Below are 7,520 nucleotides of genomic sequence, written 5' to 3'. Positions count from 1 at the left end.
CTTCCCCAACACCAGCAACTGGTGGGGCAAGGGCTTTTATAGACAGAAGGAGGAGGCCACATGCAGAAACAGAACAGTCATTCCTGACAGTCATCTTCAAATTGATCATCGGTGGTCTGACCTGTGTCATCTTGGTTGTTTTGGGTACAGTTAATCTTCAGTTCCAGGGTCTGTTTGTGCCCATTTCTTTGAGGCCAGTTATCAAGCTTGTGGCAGCTTATGGCATGAGTACAGTCTGGTCATCATGTAGCTAACTTCTCCACCTGGGGTTTTAGCATCTGTAAGACAGCTCAGTGGGTGTGGCTCAGAAGATTATCTACAGCCCTTGTGAAAGAACTAAAGGTCCTTGACTCTGTTTCACATTATTATTATTTTACCTCCTTTGACTGTTTTCTTTTGTTTCTGCATTTCACTGATTAAACTTATTCTTTGACTAAAGTTTTCCACAGACTAAAAAGGCAGGCAGAGGACATGAGGTGGTGGGGCTGGGGGGGCAAGGACCATAGAGTCGTCCTGCTCTGTTTCATATAGACAGGTATAGACATAGATACACATGTTTTTCGGAACCTTTTGCAAACCAGCCATAGACATGACTCCTCCTTATTCCTAAATACTTCAATTTATATTTCCTGAGAAAAACGACCTTCTCTTACAGAGGGTTTCTCTGCCTTATTGACCCTGATGGCAGATAATTCTTTGCTGTGGAGGGCTGTCCTGTGCACTGTAAGATTTTTAACATCCCCAGCTTCCACCCACTAGATGTCAGTAGCGCACATGTCCCTACATCCCTGGTTGAGACAGCCAAAAATGCCTTCACAAGTTAGTTAATGTCCCCTGGATGACAGAAGAGTGCCCCATCTCCACCCTCTCCCCTAGTTGAGAACCACTGCTTCTATAACTGAGCATCGAAGAATTGATGCTTTTGAACTGTGGTGTTGGAGAAGACTCTTGAGAGTCTGCTGGACTGCAAGGAGATCCAACCAGTCCATCCTAAAGGAGACCAATCCTGGGTGTTCATTGGAAGGACTGATGCTGAAGCTGAAACTCCAATACTTTGGCCACCTCATGCGAAGGGTTGACTCATTGGAAAGACCCTGATGCTGGGAGGGATTGGGGGCAGGAGGAGAAGGGGACGACAGAGGATGAGATGGCTGGACGGCATCACTGACTCAATGGACGTGAGTCTCAGTGAACTCCCGGAGTTGGTGATGGACAGGGAGACCTGGCGTGCTGCGATTCACGGGTCGCAAAGAGTCGGACACGACTGAGGGACTGAACTGACTGAGTATCCCACTGTGTTTATGTACCACATATTCTTGATCCATTTCTCTGTCGATGGACGTTTAGATTGTTTCCATGTCTTGGCTATTATAAATAGTCCTGCAATGAACATTGACGTGAATGCATCTTTACGAAATGTGGTTTTGTTTGGATATATATGCCCAGGAGTGGGATTGCTGGATAATATGGCAACTCTAGTTTTTTGAGGAACCTCCATACTGTTTTCCATAGTGGCTGTACCAGTTTACATTCCCACCAACAGTATGGAAGAGTTCTCTTTTCTTTACCCCCTGTCCAACATTTGTTATTTGTAGACTTCTTGACACTGACATTTTTGAAGGTCATAGGCCAGTTGTTTTGTAGAATGTTCTTGTCTGGAGACATTGCATTTGTCTGATTTTCCTTGTGATTAGATTCAGGTTAAGCATCTTTGGAAGAAATACCACAGAAGTGATCGTGTGTCCCTTTCTATGCAGTGTATCAAGATTCGATTTGTCCCTTTGCTACATTACTGGTCATTTAAACTATGATCCCTTGATTAAGACATTGTCTGTCTGTTTCTCCTCTGTGAAATGACAATCTTTTCCATTGTCATAAATATGTATTTTATGGGCAGATACAGAGAAGCTACGTAAGTACCTTGTTTTCTCATGAAACTTTAACTCACCAGTTTCAGCATCCATTGATGGTTCTTGCCTGAATCAATTGTCCTGATTGGTTGCTTTTAATAATTGTTCTACATAAACACTGAATACACTCAAAAGGCTGCTTTTAACCTGTGTGTGAAATGGAAAGAGTAGCAATGAAATGGGACTTCCCTGGAAGTCCAGTGATTAAGACTCTGTGCTTCCAAGACAGGGGTGCAGGCTTGATCCCTGGTCATCAGGGAACTAAGATCCTCCATGCTGCGTGGCTGAAAAGAAAAGGAAATACAGGGACTTCCCTGGTAGTCCAGTGATTAAGACTCTGCACTCCTGATGCAGAGGCCCCGGGTTTGATCCCTGGTCAGGGAACTAGATCCCACATGCTGCAACTAAGGCCTGATGCAGCCAAAGAGATAAACACAAAAAGGAAAAACAAACGAACAAAAAGCCCCCCAAAGGGTTGAAATGCACATCCATGTAACTTTCAATCAGGATCAGAAACAGATTCATCAGGATATGAGTGCCTGCTCAGTAGCTTCAGTCATGTCCAATTCTTTGTGACCCTATGGACCATAGCCCACCAGGCTCTTCTGTCCATGGGATTTCCCAAGCAAGAATACTGGAGTGGGTTGCCATGCCCTCCTCCAAGGGATCTTCCCAACCCAGGGATTGAACCCGCATCTCCTGTGTCTCTTGCATTGCAGGCAGTTTCTTTACCACTGGACCACTTGGTAAACCCTGTATCAGGACATGTGAAACCCCAAAACATTCTCCCCTGGAGATAAATACAAATTATTCAAAGTTGCAAATATGCGTTGGGAGATGAGGGCAGGAGGGCAAAAGACAGGCCTGGGATGGTAGGGTCTTTGATTCACTAGATGGGGAAATGGGGATGAATTCCAGAACTACTCAGGTGGTGAAACTTACAGGATGTGGACCGCTTAGATTTTGAACCCCGGGAAGAGGATGGAGGGCAATCCGGGGATACTGTCCTCTGCGACCCTTACCTGGGGCTGATGAGCCCTCAGGGCTGGGGATGTGAGTGTTGAGGGACAGACTGAGCCTCTCTGGGGCAGCCAGGCATTCCAGACCTGGGCAGGGACTGCTCTGGCATTTCCGAGGCCCTTGACCTGGCAAAGGGGCTGACGGTGGCTTCCAAGAAGCTCATGTGTGTGCCGGAGTGGCCAGGAGCCTGGCTCTCCTTGTCTCCGGTTCCAGCTTCAGCCTGTGGCAGAGAAACGTCACATGTTCTACCTTGAATGGTGTCAGGAATCTGATAGGTGGGGGAGTTATTTGAGAAATCTAAGGGAAATTCCCTGGCAGTCCAGTAGTTAGGACTCAGTGGTTTCACTGCTAGGGGGGCCCAGGTTTGATTCCTGGTGGGGAAGCTAAGATCCTACAAACCTGCTGTGCAATCAAAAAACAAAAAACTAATTGCATCTTTATCCCTCACCCACCCAATCAAAGTGCTTTCTTGCTGTTACATATCTCCATGCTGGCTGGCAAGGCTAGGATGCTTATCCAGCCCCTATCGGAAATCCTTGGTCCACGTGGTGTTCAAGCTCACCTTCTGTTCCTTTCATTCAGTGAACAAGTATTTATAGAGCCCCTCTGTGTGCCAAGCATTGTTTGAGGCTCTAGGGACCAGGCAATGTGGAAGACAGACAAAAAATTTCCTGCTCACGTGGGGTTGACATTCCAGTGAGGAACAGACACAGTATAAGAATGTTATAAGTGCTAGGGGAAAAAAATTAATGCAGGCTAAGGAGGTGTGTTGAGTGGAGAATTCAGGGAAGGCAGCCAAGGGAGCCTCACAGGGACGTTTGAGCAAAGATCAGAAGGTGTGAGGCAGAAGCTGTGTGGACATCTATGGGAAGAGCATTCCCATAGATGGAGCAGCAGGTGCAAATGCCCTGAGGCAGAACTGTGCCTAGTGGAGCAGAAGGAGCAAGGGAGAGAGTGAGAGAGAGGAGAGAAGAAGTCAGCAGGTGGCAGGAGGGACTTCCCTGGCTGTCCATGATTGGGACTCCATGCTGCCAACACAAGGGGCATGGGTTTGATCCTTGGTCAGGGAACTAGAATCCTACATGCCATGCAGTGTGGACAAAAGATGAATAATAATAATAAATAAAAATAAAATTTTAAAAAGAGGTGACAGGAGCAGATCATGAAGGGCATGATCTAAGGGCATGATCTTGTGGACTACTCTAAGGATTTTAGTTTATTCATTTTTGGATGCTCTGGGTCTTCACGGCTTTCTCCAGTTGTAGTGAGTGGAGGCTACTTTCTAGTTGCCATGTGCTGGCTTCTCTTGCTCCAGAGCACAGGTTCTAGGTATGCAGGCTGCAATAATTGCACCCCAGGGCTCAGTAGTTGTGGCACAGGGGCTTAGTTGCTCCGTGCCATGTGGGATTTTCCTGGACCAGGGATTGACCAGTCCCCTGCATTGGCAGGCAGATTCTTAACAACTGGACCACCAGGGAAGTTGATTTTAGTCCTTATATTAAGTGAGATGGGAGCCATGAGAGGAAGGATAATGACTTTGCCCCTCAACTGGTCCCTCTTTCACCTTTCAACCTGGTTATAGTTCCACCCAGCCTGAAGTCCTGTCTTTATCACCTCCCGAGTCTCACTTCCATCTGCCTCCCCTTCCACTGCCAGCTCCATCTCTTTTTCACCTCCCCACCTTTATCTCATTTGGTGTTTCTAAAAAAGGTTGTTGTTGTTCAGTTGCTCAGTTGTGTCTGACTCTTTGTGACACCATGAACTGCAGCACGCCAGGATTCCCTGTCTTTCACCATCTCCCAGAGTTTGCTCAAACTCATGTCCATCGAGTCAGTGGTGCTCTCCAACCATCTCATCCTCTGTCACCCTCTTATCCTCCTGCCTTCAGTCTTTGCCAGCATCAGGGTCTTTTCCAATAAGTCCGCTCTTTTCATCAGGTGACCAAAGTACTGGAGCTTCAGCTTCAGCATCAGTCCTTCTAATGAATGTTCAGGGTTGATTTCCTTTAGGATTGATTGGTTTGTTCTCCTTTCTGTCTAAGAAAAGGCAAGACACAACAAAGGAACACAAATACACAATCCCAATAGCACCCTAACATGTTAAAAGCAGCTAGTTAGGAAAATATAAGAAACAGACTCATAGACATAGAAACAAACTTATGGAGGGAGTTTTCTGGAGGTCCAGTGCTTAAGACTCAGTGCTTTTACTGCTGTGCCCCAGATTCAATCCTGGGTTGGGGAAATGAGATTCCACAAGCCATATGGTGCAGCCAAAAAAAAAGGGGGAGAGAAACAAATTTATGGTTACCAAAGGGAAATAGGGGTGAATGAATTAGGAGTTTGAGTTTAAAAGACATACACCACACACACACACTACATACAAAATAGATAAATAAGAAGGACTTACTATATAATACATGGAACTATACTGAATATCTTGTAATAACCTGTAATGGAAAAGAATCACTTTTCTGTACATCTTAAACTAATGCATCCATGCTCAGTCACTCAGTCATGTCCAACTCTTTGCAACCCAAGGACTGTAGCCTGCAAGGCTCCTCTGTCCATGGGGTTTTCCAGGCAAGAATACTGGATTGGGTGGCCATTTTTAAACCAACTTCAAAAAAAAAAAAAAAAAAAAGACTGTCACTTTCAGAGGTTTATGGGGAATTAATTCACTATTTAGAAAAGTAGTCTCTAAAGGGAAAAAATCAAGCACTTTTACATGAAAAGTGTAACCAAATGGAATTTAAGAGGAAGCATCTGCAAGGGAAGAAGTTTAGCTAATAAAGGAGGACAAAATGCGAAGAAGAACACATCACTACTTTGCAACCTCCGACAAGTTCGTCATCAATGGCTGCTAACCTCATGCAAGGAGAGACAAGGAGAGTGAGCCTGATCTGAAGGAACCAACAACACTCACCATCGGGTCAAAGGCATTAAACCCTAGTCTAATCCTGGTTCTGGAAACAACTGCCAATTTGCATGAAAGATGAAGGGCAGAGGACCATGCCGGCGTGCACCATGAGGATGGGATCAACACCACCCGGACCGTGGGAAACAGCCTGAATTGTGCAACTGATTCATTTGTAATGGAGAAAAGGGATGGAGGGGGAACCCATGAATTAAAAGAGACTTAAAAGACATATCATTTTCTTTTTTTTTTTGCATGGGCAAGACTAAACCACAGTATCTAGAGATTCAAACTTGCATGATAAACTACTCAGAAATACCAGGCAGTGATTATTACACAAGTCACAACAGTGGTTGCTTTTCAGAGTGAGGAAGCACCGTGATTGAGACACAGCCTGTCGGAAGGGCGTCTGGGGTTGCTGGTGATTTGCTCTTTGTGGACCTGGGTGGAGGTTAGAACGATGTCTGTCTTCCAGCTGAGTTTCCCAGATTCAGCACTATCAACATTCAGGTCAGATAACAGTTAGTTGTGTGGAACTGTCATATGCATCACGAGATGTTTAGCAGCATCCCTGCTCCACCCAGTAGAGGTCAAGAACAGCCCTCCCCCACTCCATCCTGACAGTCAGCAAGGGCTCCAGTTATTGCTGAATGTTCCCCAGGGGGCATAATCACTCCTGGTTGAGAACTGTCGCTCAGGAGTGTCTTAAGTTATGCATCTATTTTGTGTGCTTTCTTGGATCTGACTCTGTGTGTGCATGCACTTTATTTACTTTTTAATTTTTATATTGGAGTGACTGCAGCCATGAAATTAAAAGACGCTTACTCCTTGGAAGGAAAGTTATGACCAACCTAGATAGCATATTCAAAAGCAGAGTCATTACTTTGCCAACAAAGGTCCATCTAGTCAAGGCTATGGTTTTTCCTGTGGTCATGTATGGATGTGAGAGTTGGACTGTGAAGAAGGCTGAATGCTGAAGAATTGATGCTTTTGAACTGTGGTGTTGGAGAAGACTTTTGAGAGTCCCTTGGACTGCAAGGAGATCCAACCAGTCCATCCTGAAGGAGATCAGCCCTGGGATTTCTTTGGAAGGAATGATGCTAAAGCTGAAACTCCAGTACTTTGGCCACCTCATGCGAAGAGTTGACTCATTGGAAAAGACTCTGATGCTGGGAAGGACTGGGGGCAGGAGGAGAAGGGGACGCCAGAGGATGAGATGGCTGGATGGCATCACCGACTCGATGGACGTGATTCTGAGTGAACTCCGGGAGTTGGTGATGGACAGGACAGGGAGGCCTGGCATGCTGCGATTCATGGGGTCGCAAAGAGTCGGACAGGACTGAGCGACTGAACTGAACTGAACTGAACTGATAGTCGATTTAGGGCTTCCCTGGTGGCTCAGATGGTAAAGACTTCGTCTGCATCTGCAATGCAGGAGACTCAGGTTCAATCCCTGGGTCGGGAAGATCCCTTGGAGAATGGAGTGGTTACCCACTCCAGTATTCTTGCCAGGAGGACTCCATGGACAGAGGAGCCTGGCAGGTTACAAAGAGTCAGACACCACTGAGTGACTTCCAGAGAGCCTGCTACAGTTGATTTATAATGTTGTGTTAGTTTCAGGTGTACAGCAGAATGATTCAGTTATACATGTATTTATTCTTTTTCAGATTCTTTTCC

General features: G+C 45.8%; 1 non-coding gene across 1 annotated transcript; it reads left to right on the top strand.

The window, feature by feature from the left end:
• Positions 1-2,221: 2,221 nt before the first annotated feature.
• TRNAR-CCU (transfer RNA arginine (anticodon CCU)) lies at positions 2,222-2,294 on the top strand. The gene has a single exon. It is a non-coding gene; the product is annotated as a tRNA-Arg (tRNA).
• Positions 2,295-7,520: the final 5,226 nt, after the last annotated feature.

Source organism: Bos mutus, chromosome 7, assembly GCF_027580195.1.
Source record: "Bos mutus isolate GX-2022 chromosome 7, NWIPB_WYAK_1.1, whole genome shotgun sequence".
Classification (NCBI taxonomy): Eukaryota; Metazoa; Chordata; class Mammalia; order Artiodactyla; family Bovidae; genus Bos; species Bos mutus.
The sequence above is the reverse complement of the archived record's forward strand: the minus strand, read 5'-3'. Positions and strand labels throughout refer to the sequence as shown.